Here is an 18,399-nt window from a genome sequence, read left to right as displayed (position 1 = left end):
TAGTTTTGGATATTTCTTACCCCTAAATATATGATAAGGTGCCTAAATGAACTCCACACATAATAATAAGGTGTTCTGTGACCTCACCCCAAATGTGTGAAACTACTCACATAAATTCATATACAAAAAATCACATAAAATATACATTACGTATTTGCATATAAAAAAAAGTGCTCCGTGCTTGTAAATAAATTAATGTAAATTCAATAAAGTTCATATGCTTCAAAGGTGCTCAGTGCTTCAAAGATCCTAAATCCAGTGCTTCATGTGCAACATTCCGCGCTTCCCTCCTTTATTTCCACACTCATCAGAATAATATAATATCAGTGCTTTGCATTAGACCAACAGCTTCTCTTTTTAATTGTCCCCGTTGTTCTTATTTGGATGGGCAAGTCTCCTCTATACCATCAGTACTCCATCATACATGCATGTAAAGGGAAATATAAAGCAGGAAACATCCCACAGCATCCCATTTATTAAATTATATTTAAAACACACAGAATGCTACTCACAATGTAGAAATGCTTGTATTACATGAGCTACATGTGCATGTTCTGTATATCTGGCAAGCAATCTGCGTTCCAAAGTCCGGAAGCATACAGACGGAAGTGACGCCAGTAAGCCCCACCCAATGTGTTTTGTCACACTGACGTCCAATTTCAGCACCTGATCATATATTTAGGGGTAGCGCCGCACAAATATGTTGTTGTTTTGTGATTAACCCTTTACCAGGGTAATCATAGTGAAGGCAGCTACATTTAATGCACAAACCATAGTGCAGGGTTTTATTATAAATAATATATCTTTATTTGATTTGAACATGTGCCACCCTGCACTTATACATGGGTTCCCTTTTCACTCAGGATGGAGGGTGTGGGTCCTCGGGTCTACGCTGAAGTCTAGGGGGAAAGATGTGTGGCCAACAGGTTCCTTCTTCCCCTGCCTTGGCTATGAGGGGGTCTCTCTATGGGTGAGTGTACTCGGTGGTTGGCTTATTATGAGAAGACAGGTCCACCAGGCCTTTTGGCTTGGTTTACCTGAGTATACCTCATCCCTTTCAGGAACCTTGTGCCCTGAGGGGTCCTTCCTCTTTGGGAGGAGACCAGAGACACATCCTAAAGCCTCGTACACACGCAACAATTATCTCTTTCTGTCTTTTGTCCAGTGTTGTTGTGTTGGTTGAAATGTGCTCTAGACTGCACACTAATTTTCTCGGCCAACAAAAACCAACTTCAGAAGTGATGTCATGTGATGGTTGACTTTCCGTGTGTTTTTTCTTCTCTGAGCATGCCCAGTCTTGCTCATCAGATTTTTGTCTGCCGAAATCTGTACGGACTGACGAACAATTGGCAGTTCTGTTGACTTTTATAGCATGCACACCAGATTTTGTTTGGCCGAAAAGTCGGAGTCGGTTGTCGGAAGCATCATACTAACAAGCCGACATTTGGCCGATCGGACGTTGGCCGAAAATTCACGGCCAACTATCGACGCGTGTGTACGAGGCTTAAGGCAGGCTATACACAGTTCAAATCTTGGCGGGTTCAGGAGGAATTGGCTGAAACTCAAATTGTTAATGGGCAGCCTGAATGTGCCAAATTGATTGTTCAATCAACATGGGTACAGCCAGGCTGTTGGATTCTAGCTAGCTGCTAGCGATAATCACTGTCTTCTCCTATCCGGGAGAAGACAATGGCCCGGTAGGAGGGATTCCTGAATTAACACTGTCTGTGGTAAAAGGAAAATCGCCCCAGATTTGCTCCGTGTATGGCTGGTCTAAGTGCACGCTTTTGGTTCCCTTATTGGTATTTTTGTTTTTGTACACCGTGAAAAAATAAAATCAGTGTGCAGTTATAACTGACTGGCTGTATATTGGTCTATATTTGCAGTATACACCAGGGGATCTGGGGTGGGCCGGTGGGGTGTAAGGCAATAATCTGCATGGCTCTGAGAACTGTCCTGAAATGAGGAATAATCTCATTATTTCTGGGATATGTGATGAAATGAGACGTTTGAAGCCCTTCTCTTCTCATTTCAACAAAATGGGTAAAATTGATGACAATGTGAATCCCTGTAGAATAGTCCTCAGCACTGCACTGTGATCTCTATGATGGATGAACTCTGAGCACATTTTCCAGGACCTGTCTGTCTGTGGAATGCAGCTCCCTATTATGGGATGTGTGTGCAGTACCGCGGACTGCGGGTAGGTGGCGCTGGTACAGAGCTCTGCCATACTATAGTATAGTAGTGAATGACAGAAGGGCGGAAGTGGCTGTGACAGCACGCTGCCTCCTGCGGGAAAACTTTCTACTTGTCCGGCGGAGCGGGGATCCTGTCCTGGGGAGAGGATCGGACTGACTACAGCTTCAGCACCGGTAAGAAGAGCGGGGATCAGACTGGGGGGAGGCGGCTGGAAGGTCCGGGAAGTAGGTTGTAGAACACGGAACGAAGTCTGCGAAGTTTGGAAGTTCAGGGGGGAGGGTGACTCAGCACGGCGGATCCCTGGTGTGGGGACACCGGACGGTCCTGCACTGACAGGGGAAGATCGGTGTTCTCCTGTCTATAGATATACAATAGCAGACACAAAATCTGGAGCAACGTAACAACCAATTAGCTTCTAGCTTCTTATTGTTCAGTTTGGCTTTGAAAATGAATTCTAGAAGCTGATTGGCTGCCATGCACAGCTGCTCCAGATTGTGTCTGCTCCAGGCTTAGAGGGGAATTTACTAAGGCTAGAGCAGCAGCAGCCAATCAACTTCTACCTTTCATTTTCAAAGTGTTACTAAATCCACAACAGTAAATCCAGTCTGTATATGCATTCTTTTTATACCCACTGTGCAACCTAAGGGGTTAATCCTCTGCACTGTGCAAAAATACTGTTTGATCCTGTCTTCCCTGATCCTCCCCTTCTTCCACTGACTCCAGAACATGTCCTGATAGAACAGAGCCTTTAGAGTCAGGCTGCACATGCTCAGTTTGGTGTGAATTGCTAGAGAGATTTTTTTGGGCGAAGCAGCACTGTCCATACAGAGGGTCAGGGGTCCTGCAGCATCATAGGACAGTCAGAGTAGAATGAAAACTCCTCCTACAAGCTGTACCCGGACACTGATAGAAGTCACAAGACTGCTATATACTGCTGATGAGGAAAGCTATTTAGCAGTTAATATTTACTAAAGTAATTGCATTTTCTTGTTCTGTGTACTGTGGGAGAGCAGATATAGTGAATGCAGAGTCCTGGGTTTAGTAACACTTTAATGAACAAGCAGAAGCTAGAAACGGATTGGTTGTCATGCAAAGCTGCTCCAGTTGTAGTAAATTCCCCAGTAGTGTAGTCCCCACCATGCAGGGAATTTAACAAGTAATGGCGGCAATTTTTTTTTTTTTTTGCGGGACTGCGACATTGCGGCGGACAGATCGGACTCTTGACTGACATTTTTGACACTTTTGGGGTACCAGTGACATTACTGCAGTAATCAGTGCTATACATATATGCATTGTTACTGTAAAAATGACACTGGCAGGGAAGGGGTTAATTTTATTGGAGAGGGAGGGGTTAATGTATGCCTGGTGCTTACTAACGTGTGTGGGGGGAGGTGACTGAGTGACACAGGGACAGATCCAGGGTTCAGCTATGCTGAACTCTGCAATCTGACTCTGCCAGTCACTTAGGAGATCCGCCCGCTTGTGTTTACACAAGCGGGCGGATCTCCACACTCGATTCCCAGACGATCGCGGAAGAGCAGCGGCGATCACCGCTGCTCCTCCCCTGGCCCGACTCCCGCTGTGACTGAATACTGCAGGAGCGAGCCTCCGGCGGTGCGCGCGCCGCCGAGAGAGGGGAATGTCTGGCGACGTAGGTCTACGTCGCCAGATGTTAGCGAGCCACTTTGCCGCAGTAGTGCTCTAGTGAGCAGACGGCAAGTGGTTAAAGGATGTGCTACTGACGGCTTGGCACCACAGCATACCATCCGAGGCCCAGTGGTGTTCATACCTTGAGGGGTCAGGGCTGCTGTGGACCTACTACTCCAATGGCCTGCAGTGTATTTTATGTGTGACCCAAGACTATTCCTCCTCTTCCACTGTGGCCCAAGAAGGTCAAAAGTTGGACACCCCTACTCCAGGTAGTCTTACCTTCCATTACTGTGTACCTGTTAGCAGTGGAGACATTGGTTTTGCAGCAATGGCCAAAATGTCATTGTCATTCTGTCCGAATTACTTTAGCCCCCAGAATTGCTGTCCTTACCATACATTGATGATGGTTTTTGAGGAAGTTGCATTTCAGCAACTTTATTCCTTTGGTGAGAACAAACAGGAGAAAATAGGTTGATTGTTGGAGGTTTGTAAATACTTAACCTGCAGTTCTAGAAGCTGTGGAGTTTCCTCTATGTGAAAAATTCTTCAGTTCAGGGCAAACATTTACTTTTGTATGTTTGTGAAAGGGAAGGGGAACAAATTTCCCTCTGAAACTCAAATTACAAAAACACATGGAGATCCTCTACCGGCCATAGCTGTGTCACCTGTGTAAGGCAACCTTTCTGAAATAGAGTTCTCCCAGAGGTTGCTAGGGTTCCCCGAACAATCAGCAATTCTGCCTTTTCTTCTGACACCAGTGATATTTGTAAGGAGGGAATTCTTCTCGACAGAGCCGGTGCTAGACTATTTTGCACCCTAGGCAAGACCAGCTCCTTGCACCGCCCCCCCCCCCCCAAAAAAAAAGAAAAAAACTGTACACATTGCCCCCCTTCCTGTACATAATGCCTCCCCTTTTCCCCCCTTCCTGTATACACTGCCCCCTTTAATCCTACACCCCCCTTCCTGCACACACTGCCCTTCTTTACTGCTACACCCCCCTTCCTGCACACACTGCCCCCCTTTAACCCTACACCCCCTTCCTGCACACACTGCCCCCCTTTAACCATACACCCCCTTCCTGCACACACTGCCCCCCTTTAACCCTACACCCCCTTCCTGCACACACTGCCCCCCTTTAACCCTACACCCCCTTCCTGCACACACTGCCCCCCTTTAACCCTACACCTCCTTCATATACACACTGCCCCCCTTTAATCCTACACCCCCTTCATTTACACACTGCCCCCCCTTAACCCTACACATCCCTTCATATACAAAGTGCCCCCCCTTTAACCCTACACACCCCTTCTTGTACACACTGCCCCTTCCTTCACACACTGCCATTCTTTAATGCTACACCCCCCTTCCTGCACACACTGCCCCTTTTAACTCTGCACACCCCTTCATATACAAAGTGCCCTCCTCTCTAGAGGTGACCTCCCCTGGGGATGAGGAGGTGACAGGGGAGGAATGGGGCACTGGCCATGGCTGCGCCCTAGGGGTGGCAGTGCGCCCTAGGCGGCCGCCTAGTTTGCCTAGTGGTAGCACCGGCCCTGCTTCTCGATGACCACCAGCCTAATGTACTGCAAGTTGTAGATATACATGTCAAGGGTTCTCTGAGATCTTAAAGGGTAAGTTCACCTTGACCAAAAAAAACCTGCCTATGCAGCTGTGAGGCGTCTGTAGATAAAAACAAACTGTGCAGCTTTGACCTAAGTTTAATCATCCCCTTGCTATAGCTGTAGGCCATTTACGTACCTCCTGAAGCATGACTGAAATACTTGCAGGACGTTGCTAAGTGAGGCAGAGTCGTTACTGCTCCCCTTCATCATCACAGTGAGCTCTAAAACTGAGCTACTGCATCAGAGGAGGGAAAGAGCCGGTGAGGGGGTTTGATTAAGAAAATAAGCTCACTCGTGATGGTGGAGGTGAGCAGTAAGGTGCCTTTCACACGGACATTCCGATTGAGACCGCCTGTTAGTTTTTCAGGCAGACCCAATTGAAACCTCCATTCTTCTCTATGGAGCGGCAGGTGTAAACGGACATGTGTCCATTTACACCCACCTACATCCAACCCAATCTGATCCGCTGAAGACAGATGGATGGGTATCCATTCCACTTCTATCCTGCGGATCGGATGGAAGTCAGGTGTAAACAAACACGGTGCTCTCATCCGCCCGCTCAGCGGGGATCAGCGGAGAGAACCCCCGGCTGAGCAAGTGGAACGCAGCCGCAGTCCATGTGCTGTGTGAAAGGGGCCTTATGACTAGACTTCACTTTATCAACGTCCTAAGAGCATTCTAGGCAGGCTTCAGGAGGTATGTAAATGGCCTACACCTATAGAAAGGACATCATTCAACTTTAGTCCGAGCAGCACAGTTTGTTTTTATCCACAGACACCCCTTACCTGCATAGGCAGTTTTTTGTAAAGGTGAACTTACCATTTAACCCTTTTTCTGCCAAGTCTGTATGGCATCCAGGTCTGATGACAGGGGGGGGGGGGGGTTCACACACAAACCAGTGGCTGCAGCCACCAAGATTGTGTGTAAAACTGATAGGCATACTCCAATGAAAGCATATGGACCGCTGTGCTGCTGCTTGATTGCTTCCACACACCCCTGGTACCGGTGCGCCCCCCCACCATATATTCCGGGCTTGCCCATCTGGGGGCCGGGACCAACATGGTGGGTGCCGGTGGGTGGAGGGGACACACTTCTGCTCTCCTCCCCTTCTTGCTATGTCCCGGGGCTCCTTTCACACTATCCGTCCGTCGGACGGATGCCGTTTTTCTCTTTCGAGCCGCCGATCCCCCGCTGAGCAGGAGGATGACAGCTGTGTCTCTGCGCTGTGTGCGGAGACACAGCTGTCAGTTCCCAATGCATCTCTATGGGGGAAATCGGATGGGAACGGACCGTCGGTCCGTTCTCATCCGATCTGCTGGACGGATGGAAAATAGGGTTTCCACCCGTCCAGATTTGACGGATCGGGTCGGATGTCAGCGGACATGTCTCCGCTGCCATCCGATGCCCCATAGGAATGCATGGGGGGACCGTTCAGATCCGCCAAAAAAACAAACAGGCGCATCTGAACGGTCCGCCTGTGTGAAAGGGGCCTTAGTGAGAGGAACAATTCTAGCGCAAGATTTCCTCCGTAACACTAATCTGATGACCTATAGGGGGCTTTTGAAGTGTCGCCTATAGAAAATGAAAGGTACTGAAGTTTGTCGCCATTTCACGGGTGCACGCAAATTTAAGGCTTGACATGTCGGGTATCTATTTACTCGGCACAGTCTCGTCTTTTATATAATACCAAAAATTTGAGTAGTTGATTGCCTTTGTTTCCCTAAAATACACATTAGTGTGTTTTTTAGTGAAATTTTGCATTTCCTGGACCTTCGCGATAATATCATGTGACATAAAAAATTCATACTACCACTATTTTATTCTCTAGGGTGTCTGCTTTCAGAAAATATATCCTGTTTTGGGGTTTTGTGTAATCTCCAGGCCTAAAATTATTTTTTAATTATGTGGGAATAAAAATGCAAAACTGATTCTGGCAGTGAAAAGGTTAAAGGTAGCCTGCAGTACAATATCAAGGCTTCTAGATCTTACCTTACCAATGGAAAAGAGAAGAGGTTGTACTAATAGTGAACTGTGAGCTTTCAGTTGTGTCAGCTGTTGGCAGCGGTGGTGTTGGCATTGTCCCTACATGTTATCAGCAGCTTGTAGCTCAGCACTCGATGTTTAGTTGTCTTTGTGTGATTGACAGGCAGATGAGGTCATTGGGCACTGCGAGGGGATTAGCAGTCACTGATCATTGCTGGTATGTCAGTCAGAAGCACATGCCTGATTTATGGAGGACTAAAATGACTCAGCCTGATTCTGGACTTCATATTCTGACCTGTGCCGGAGAGGTATAGGCTGGAATTATATGTCATTGACAAAAGGCTCTCTCTACTAAATCTATTCTCAACACTTGAATACAGAAGTGTTCCCTAAATTTTGTTAGCTTGTGAGTCACTTTTGGATATAATAGCGCTGAGCCATGCTAAGTGCCACAAATATAAATTATTGCAATCTCCCTTTGTTTTCATGGATATAGGATGTGTGTAATGCAGTAGGTGTGCACTTATACAGTGACCACTTCTAAGACAGCAACTTGCAAAGTTGTTGAAGAGAGTCGCGTCTGAAAGGCAGATGTGGCTCCCAAGCATCTGGGGCAGGACCATTGTTTTAGTAGCTTTTAATAAACTAACCTTTAAGTGGTTTCAAAGTCAAAACATTCTTACCTTTAATGCATTCCCTGCATGAACGTAAAAAATGTCCCAGCATTGCATCACCTCCCTGAACACTTACCTGAGTCCTCTCGATCCAATGCTGTACCTGTCTGTAGCAGCACTGCTCCTATTCTCTCATCCTCACATTTTTGTAAATATTTTATTATATATTTTCATTATCTTTTCAACACTGAAGAATGACACTTTGCTACAATGTAAAGTAGTGAGTGTAAATTTGCTGTCCCCTCAAAATAACCCAACACACAGCCATTAATGTCTAAATTGCTGGCAACAAAAGTGAGAACACCCCTAATTTTAAATGTCCAAATTGGGCCCAAAGTTTTTTTTATTTTTCAGCACTGCCTTAACTCTCTTGGGCATGGGGTTCACCAGAGCTTTACAGGTTGCCACTGGAGTCCTTTTCCACTCCTCCATGATGACATAATGGAGCTGGTGGCTGTTAGAGACCTTGCGCTCCTCCGCCTTCTGTTTGAGAATGCCCCACAGAAGCTCAATAGGGTTTAGGTCTGGAGACATGCTTGGCCAGTCCATCACCTTTACCCTCAGCTTCTTCAGCAAGGCAGTGGTCGTCTTGGAGGTGTGTTTGGGGCCATTATCATGTTGGAATACTGCAATGCGGCCCAGTCTGCGAAGGGAGGGGATCTTGATCTGCTTCAGTATGTCATAGTATATGTTGGCATTCATGGTTCCCTCAATGAACTGTAGCTCCCCAGTGCCGGCAGCACTCATGCAGCCCCAGATCATGGCACTCCCACCACCATGCTTGACTGTAGGCAACACACACTTGTCTTTGTACTCAGACCACAGAACATGGTTTCAGTAATCCATGTCCTTAGTCTGCTTGTCTTCAACAAACAGTTTGCGGGCTTTCTTGTGAATCATCTTTAGAAGAGGCTTCCTTCTGGGATGACCGCTATGCAGACCAATTTGATGCAGTGTGCGGCGTATGGTCTGAGCACTGACAGGCTGACCCCCCCCCTTCAACCCCTACAGCATTGCTGGCAACACTCATACATCTACTTCCCAAAGACAACCTTTGGATATGACGCTGAGCACGTGCACTTAACTTCTTTAGTTGACCATGGCAAGGCCTGTTCTGAGTGGAACCTGTTCTGTTAAACCGCTGTATGGTCTTGGCCACTGTGCTGCAGCTCAGGGTCTTGACAATCTTCTTATAGCCTAGGCCATCTTTATGTAGAGCAAGGGTGGGGAACCTCCGACCCGCTGGCCGCATGCGGCCCGCACGATCGTTCTGTCCGGCCCCCCCGTGCCGCTGTGTTAGAAGGAGCCGATGGCTCCGTTCTGACACTGTGAATTTCCGAAAAGGGTGGACCCGAGGCGCAGAGCAGTGCGCATCAAGCCCGCCCATTTGTGTGACCATAGCGAACGAAAATTCACTACTGTCTCACGGATCCTCCTCCTCTTTGGCCAATGGGACTAAAGAGAGGAAGCCGCCGCTACAACAGGTAAGTCAAGTGCACTGGGGCTTGGCACACTGTTCACTCTGCATTGTGGTCAATCAGTCTGCATTGAAATTGGGCACGCTGTGGTCACTCCGCATTGAAAGGGGGCACGCTGTGGTCACTCCGCATTGAAAGGGGGCACCCTGTGGTCAGTCCGCATTGAAAGGGGGCACCCTGTGGTCAGTCCGCATTGAAAGGGGGCACCCTGTGGTCAGTCCGCATTGAAAGGGGGCATGCTGGGGTCACTCCACATTGAAAGGGGGCACGCTGTGGTCACTCCGCATTGAAAGGGGGCACGCTGTGGTCACTCCGCATTGAAAGGGGGCACGCTGTGGTCACTCCGCATTGAAAGGGGGCACGCTGTGGTCGGTCTGCATTGAAAGGGGGCACCCTGTGGTCGGTCTGCATTGAAAGGGGGCACACTATACCTTGATTACTGAAGGCCCCTTTCACACTTTTGTGACCTCAAAGTCATGCAATTTTTTACAGCGTTTTTTGCCGCAAAGCAATGCCTATTACATTTATGCATACATTTTGTACGGCCCCCGAATGATGTTACAAAAATCCAAATGGCCCTTGGCAGAAAAAAGGTTTCCCACCCCTGATGTAGAGCAACAATTTTTTTTTTTTTTCAGATCTTTAGAGAGTTCTCTGCCATGAGATGCCATGTTGAACTTCCAGTGACCAGTATGAGAGAGTGAGAGCGTTGACACCAAATTTAACACACCTGCTCCCCGTTCACGCCTGAGACCTTGTAACACTAACGAGTCACATGACTCCGGGGAGGGAAAATGGCTAATTGGGACATTTTCACCTAGGGATGTACTCACTTTTGTTGCCAGCGGTTTTGACATTAATGGCTATGTGTTGAGTTATTTTGAGGGGATAGAAAATTTACACTGTTATACAATCTGTACACTCACTACTTTACATTGTAGCAAAGTGTAATTTCTTCAGTGTTGTCACATGAAAAGATATAATAAAATATTTACAAAAATGTGAGGGATGTACTCACTTTTGTGAGATACTGTACATGCATGCTTGTGTAAACGCTGATACATGAAACATTGGCTTTTACCTGAGTATGGCTGCTTACTTCAATTATATGGCTGGCTGTATGCATTACCTGTGGCTCCCTGGGTGGGATAAAATGCTGGGATTCTTATGCTACAGCATATTTTCACCTCACACTGCCTCTGTGAATGAGCCCTAAAGCTGAACTTCTTGCCATTCATTGTGGGAAAGGGGGGGCACTGCAAGAGTATTAGCTTGTTGAAGTCCAAGAATAGAAAAGTAAGCTGTAATATCTTGTTCCTCACTCTGGGCAGACTTCCCTGAAGCCTCTTCTCTTCAGGGCCTTGGCCAGAGGTCACACATTGACCTCATCATGGACAATGCAGACCAGCAGTAAGGATGGTGAAGGCTGCGCACAGCCCAGAGCACCAGAAGCCTACCAAGGAGTGAGAGGTAAGGCAACTATAGGGCCCCTTTTCAAAAGTTCCGATCGGGTCTACCTGTCCATTTTTTTTTTTCTTTTCATCAGAATCTCTATAGAGTGGCGGTTGTTAAAGAGGAAGTAAACCCTCCTCTGACACTTGTACCTATAGGTAAGCCTATGATAAGGCTTACCTATAGGTACTGTAAATATCTCCTAAACATGCACCGTTTAGGAGATATTTACCTTACATGCAGCCAGTGACGTCACTGGCGCATGCGCTCTGAAGGAACGGCCGCTGGTGCCATTCCTTCAGAGCCCCGTGCCGTGACTGTCGGCTCCCACGCGCGTGCGCGGGAGTGACGTCACCGCGGCTCCGGCCAATCAGATGGCCGGATGCCGGGATCCCAGAAGACGGGCAACTGGACATGTCGCCCGTCATACAGGTAAGCGGGCAGCACGGCGGGGGCTCGTTCTATATCCAATCCAGTCTGATCCGCTAAAAACAGACAGATGGGGATCCGTTCTCTTGCCATCCTGCAGATTGGATGGCAGTCAGGTGTAAACCGACAGGTGGTCCATTTACATCCGACCGCCCATAGAGGACAGTAAGCAGTGTCCGTGTCCACTCTGCAAAAGTGAAGTGGCAGAGACCTGTTCTCTGCCTTCACCAGTGAGGATTAGCGGATAGATCCCAGGCTGAGCAAATGGATCGCAGTCGGAGTCTGCCCCGTGTGAAAGGGGCCTTACAGCTTCTTCATCTACTCCTAGTCTTAAAGCGTAGCTCCTCCCTCCTCCGCTTGTCTGCCCCCCCGCTGCCACCAGGTACCCGCTTCCACTTCCGCCTGAGTTTGCCAAATTACCTCAGCCGGAGGTTCGGCCCCCCCACCTCCTTCCCCCACACTGGGCCCAATCAGAGAGCGCAGTGTGCTTTGCGCATGTGTAGTAGTGAACCCACTGTGCAGCTGCAAGGCTTCATTGCCAGTTTCCCATAGCGAAGATAGCGGTGGCAGCACCCAAGAGGCAGATGAAAAATTCAGCTCTGGTGAAGACACCGCTGGATTCGTATTGGTAGCTGCTGACTTTAAATTGTTTTTGCAGGAGCCTGGAGCTCCTCTTTATTGAGCAATTAACTCACTGTGGGGTCGCTGGCCACAGCAAGGGTATTTTATACAAAAATCCCGGAGTTCAGCTTTACTAGTCACTCAACTTGCATTTACTGTAAAGTTTTTTTTTTTTTTTTTGTTTTTTTTTTTTACAACTACTGAGATCAATATCCACCCCCCGCCCCCTTCCTGGGAGTGCATTGTTTTCAATGAAACAGTCCATGCATAGACTTTATGAACATAGGAGTAACACAAATGATAAACAATAGACACTGATGAAGACTGGCTTCATCAGTCAATGTACGCCAATGTGCGCACATCACGTGCTACTTGTGTGTTTTGGGGGTACTCCCATTCATTTCTAATTGACCCCCAACCAATAGGCCTATTCCTTTAACACTCCACAATGCACACATGACAATACACAATGTACTTTGAAATAAAGGTCATGCATGTTTTTTGATGTGTGTACATTTGTTGAGGCCTATAGGAAAGGAATGAACTCGGGTACGACAGTGCACTGATCATCAAAAAATGTCACAAAATTGTAGTCATTGAAGTACGGCGTACAATAAAACATGAAAGATCCATGCACACTAGGGGCCTGAAAAAATGCCAGAACCTCAAAAAAAAAATCGTGAAACTTGTTCAGATTATGATCTTTCTTCTGTGACAATAACTATAAAGATGAAGGCATGAAGAGTTATGATTATTTATGTAGTGAAAGCATTTTTGGTGTCGGCAAGCGCTTTCATATTATTTACAGTTTTTAAATTTTATATTGTGGTTGCGCTGATTTACACATTTTATAATAACTATAAATTGCACACCCTGTACAAAGTAGAGTAATGTACTCCAAAGCCTAGTATACACGCAACGAATTTCCACCGACCGGCCGTCCGTCTTTTGTCCAGAGTGGTGTCTGTTGGTTGGAATGTGCCTAGACTGCACACGAATTTTGTTGTCCGACAGAATTCTACTTCAGAAGTGATGTCATGTGTTGGTTTGCTTTCTTTGTGTTCTTTCTTCTCTGAGCATGCCTAGTCTTGCTCATAAGTTTTTCCCTGTCGAAAAATGTACTGACTGCACGAAAATCGGACGTGTTTTGACGGTGCACAAAAATTTTATAGCCTGCACTCCAGAATTTTGTCGGCCGAAAAGTCAGAGTCGGTTTTCGAGAGCACCATACTAACAAGCCGAAAATCGGCAGATCGGTCGTGGGACGAAAATTCCCGGCCGAATTTCGACTCATGTGTACGGGCCTTCAGGAATTGTCCTGATGAATATGCTTCTAGTGCATTTCTATGTTTTTAGAGTCCTTTCACACTTGCGCTTGTCCGTTTTTTACGCGGACCTGATCGGATGCTCCATTCACCCTATGGAGTGGCGAATGTCAGCGGTGACATGTCTGCTGACATCCGATCCGCCAAATCCAGATGGATGGAAACCCTATTTTCCATCCTTCTGGAGGATTGGATAAAAACGGACAGGTGGTCCGTTCTCATCCGATCCCCCATAGAAGACAGCGGGGATCTCACCGCTCCGTCTCAGCACGGTGAGCGGAGACGGACCTGTCATCCGCCTGCTCAGGGGGGATCGGCGGATCGATCCCCGCTGAGCAAAAAACCGAGTCCGCCCGTGTGAAAGGACCCTCAGAAAAATGCTTTTTATGATAAAATATTTGTTTTATACTTTATATGTTTTTAGTCGTGTTCTGACCTCCTTAAAAATCCCATGGACAATTTCTTCTGTACTGTTACGCTTATAATGGCTCCTATTACACACATTTATGTGCGTTTTGATTTTTAGCGTTTTTTTCCAAAGCATTCCCCTCTATTAATTTTTCTCTGTATTCGGTTTACACTTGAAAATGCTAAACGCGCCTAAACGCCACATTTATGCAATGCGTAGCTTTTTTCTGCCCAAAAGCTCCTCTCAAAAACACGCTTGTGGTGATTTTTTTTTTTTTCCCGCCTGTAAACGCTCCTCTGTAAATATGCCTGTAAACTCCCAAATGTGCATGAACACATAGGCTAACGTAAAATGGCTTCCACAGGCGGACAGGAAAAAAAAAACGACCAACGCCAGTATAAGCAGCCTTTTTTTTATGCGCAGTGTGCATGAGGCCTAAAAAGATTGTTTCCTTAGAAGAGAACAGCAGCTGTCGTCACGTTGAGATTAATGTAGTGTTGAGGCACACATTACACATGTTGGTATCCCTGAACTTCTTTACAATGACAGACACACCATGTCATGGCTAAACTGCCTACTATGACACATATGAAATGTCCTGCATTTTACTGAGATCGAGTCACTGAGTGCAAAAGATAGTTCGGCACTGATGTATTTATGGGGTAAGTCGTCATTCTTACTTACTGCTGGTTGTTACTGCATTCACCTATTGTGCCTTAAGGCCCGTACACACGATAAGAAAATGTGTAGGGAAAATTCGTCCGACGACCGATCTGCCGATTTTCGGATTGTTAGTATGGTGCTTTCGACTGCCATCTCCGACTTTTCGGCTGACAAAATCCTGATGTGCAGGCTATAAAATTTTTGTCGTCCGTAATACAACGTCCGATTTTCATCTCATTAGTACAGATTTAGACGGAAAAAAATCTTAAGAGCAAGACTAGGCATGCTCAGAGACGAAAGAACACATAGAAAGCAATCCAACACATGACATCACTTCTGAAGTAGAATTCTGTCATACGGGAAAATTTGTATGAAAATAACCTCTTCACTTTCCACATCAGACGAGCATGCAACAAAAAATGGATGACAGATCGTTCGATAATCTGATCGTGTGTACGGCCTTTATCCTCTGCAGTCAGAGATGTACGGTGAAACACTCACAATATATAAGCTTCACTTGTTTGATGGAAGACTTTCTTAAAGTGAGAGTAAACTACCTTGTATGATTTTTACCTATAGGTAAGCCTATAACAAGGCTATATAATATAGGTATAGTAAATATAATATCTCCTAAATGTGCACCATTTAGGAGATGTTTACTTCAGATGGCGGTGGTGACATCACAGGCTCATGCACTCTGAAGCAACGGCATACCCCTGCTGTTGTTCCTTCAGAGCCGTACCGTAAACCGCGACTCCCACGCACGGGAGTGACGTCATCACCGGCTCGGCCATTCATATCACTGAAGCCTGCGAAGATGGAAGCGCCTTCAGCGGTGACAGTGCGCCGCTGGAGGGCTTCGTTTTCAGGTAAGTGTGATAATATGCTAGTGCAATGCATACTAGCACATTTGCCTTTTGTATCAATTGACCCTCCCTTTTAGATTGTAAGCTCTAACGAGCAGGGCCCTCTGATTCCTTTTGTTCCAAATTGTAGTGTAACTGTAATGTCTGCCCTCATTTTGTTAAGCGCTGCGCAAACTGTTGGCGCTATATAAATCCTGTATAATAATAATAATAATAATAATAATTATGACTTAAACTGCCTGGGCCTTTTTTTCTTTTTTTTTAATGCGGTTTACTACCGCTTTAACCACTTGCATCCAAATCACGTACGTTTATGTGATTGGCTTTAAGCTGTGCTACCAGGATTATGGCTGCAGCTGTATGCTATAAAAAGACGGTATTTTATTTATTTATTTATTTTTGCAGACAATGCTCTTTTATTTAAAAGCCGCTGGATTGCTTTTACAGCCATCCACCAGCACCTCTCCAGGCTCTCCCTTGTGATTGGGGAGCCGGTATCCGATATGGCGGTGCCACTGGGTTATCATAGAACTGGCCGAAGAATGGAAGGTCCTCCATTTTTTTTTTTTCTGGGGTTAACCACTTTACCACCGGAGGATTTTGCTGTCTTACGTCCAGGCCACTTTTTGCGATTTGGCACTGTGCAAATTTAACTGACAATTAAATTGCGGTTGTGCGACGCTGTACCCAAACGAAATTTACGTCCTTTTTTTCCCACAAACAGAGCTTTCTTTTGGTGGTATTTGATCACCTGTGCAATTTTTACTTTTTGCGCTATAAACAAAAAAAGAGCGTAAATTTTGAAAAAATAACAATATTTTTCACGTTTTTTTTATATGAAATTCCCCCCCAAAAATGTACATTTTTGGCCAGTTTGTTTCCTGCTACATATTTTTGGTAAAAAAAATCTCAATAAGTGTATTTTGATTGGTTTGCGCAAAAGTTATTGCGTTTACTAACTAAGGGAAAGATTTCTGTCATTTTTGGTGTTTTTTTTATTAACGAGTAATGGCGGCGATCTGCTTTTTTTTTTTTTTTTTTTTTTTTTTTGGCGGGACTGCGACATTGCAGCAGACAGATCAGACCCTTCACTGACATTTTTGACACTTTTGGGGTTACCAGTGACATTGAAATATATTATGTGGCGATTGGTATCGGCGCTACCTTACAGTATAAAACGTGACTTCCCCAAAGTGTAGGTGAAAAAATATATAAGGGTGTCAACAGAAAATGTTTTTTTGTGAGTAAATTAAATGAGATAAACAATCCGTGTGTTTATTAAATTTCAAATAAAAAACAAATATAGTGATACATGTGCAATATGCATATCGAAAATGGTGGAAAAAAAGAAAATTATGGGGGGGGGGGAGGGGGGTGTTCCCACAACCACAAGTGTTATATCAGGTATATACTTTTTTCTGATATATTTGTGCCACACAAGTATTGAAAATAAACAGGTGCTACTGTGCAAAGTTCGAAATGACCACAACCACAAGTGTTATATCAGGACTTCCCTGATATATGTGCCACACATGTGTTAAAAATAAGCAAAAGCTGCTGTGCAGAGTCCAAAGTGTCCACTAGGTGGCGTCTGCAATACGACCTGTGCAGCTGTATGGGGGGTCTCTTCTCCGTATTTGGGGGAGCACTTCCGAGCCGGTGGTCTGGTGCCCTAAATGCTCATAACGAAAGAAGGCCCCAAAGTGAATAGATAATCCATACAATAGCGGCAAAAAAGCGCAGTACACTCACTGTTAAGATGATCTGGATCAGAGTAGACAAAAACAGTCCGCGCCGGGATGCTTCCGCGTTCCACGGCCGACAACCGGAAGTGACGTTGCACGTTCTAGACTCCGCCCTACGCGTTTCGTCAGAGGGACGTCAACTGGAGCCATGACTTTGGGGAAGTCATGTTTTATACTGTAAGGTAGCGCCGATACCAATCGCCACATAATATATTTCACTTTCACCCTTGCACTTAAGGGTTGATTGGTGGCAGCTCACACCTTCTATTTATTTATCTATTTGTCCCCTCATATATCTTTAATCCATAGCGCTGGTCATCCTCCCTTTACTATACCAGTGACATTACTGCAGTAATCAGTGCTATATATATGCACTGTTACTGTAAAAATGACACTGGCAGGGAAGGGGTTAATTTTATTGGAGAGGGAGGGGTTAATGTATGCCTGGTGCTTACTGACGTGTGGGGGGAGGTGACTGAGTGACACAGGGACAGATCGCATGTTCAGCTATGCTGAACCCTGCAATCTGACACTGCCTGTCACTTAGGAGATCCGCCCGCTCTGTTTACACAAGCGGGCGGATCTCCACACTCGATTCCCCGACGATCGGGGAAGAGCAGCGGCGATCGCCGCTGCTCTTCCTCCCCTGGCCCGACTCTCGCTGTGACTGAACACAGCGGGAGCGAGCCTCCGGCGGCGCGATCGCGCCGCCCACAAAGGGAGGAGTCCAGTGACGTAGTACTACGTCGCTGGATGATAACGAGCCGCATTGCCGCAGTAGCAGCAATGTGAGCAGACGGAAAGTGGTTAAACTGACACTAAACTCTGGGTTGAAAATTTTAAATTCTATTTAAGCATGTATTCTAAGGGCTCATGTACACTGCAGCTCAAAGAAGCGGCTCCTACAGGCTGTTGAGCTTTTTCAAGCTTTTGCTCTTATTTTTTCTGCCTGGAAACTTCCCTCCATGTTGGCTAATGTATCCATGCACACTGGATTTTTCAGGAGTTTACAGGCAGTAAAAAAAAAACCCTCCAAACTCAAATTTTTGAGAGAAGCTTTAGAGCAGAAAAGTGCCCAAAAACGTGCGAAAAAGCGCGAGAGCATGAAACAGCACGAAAAACCACAAAGAAGCTCAAACACACAAAAAATAGGATCTAATAACTGAGGAGAGGGTTTGTGAAAAAAAAAATGTTTATGCTCAAAAAAGCTAAAAGGAGCTCAATAAAAACGTGCAAAAAAGCCCAAAAAAGTCCAAGCTTCTGCACGCTGAAAAAAAAAAAAA

Source organism: Pelophylax lessonae (assembly GCF_965119305.1).
Source record: "Pelophylax lessonae genome assembly, chromosome: 6".
Classification (NCBI taxonomy): Eukaryota; Metazoa; Chordata; class Amphibia; order Anura; family Ranidae; genus Pelophylax; species Pelophylax lessonae.
The sequence above is the reverse complement of the archived record's forward strand: the minus strand, read 5'-3'. Positions refer to the sequence as shown.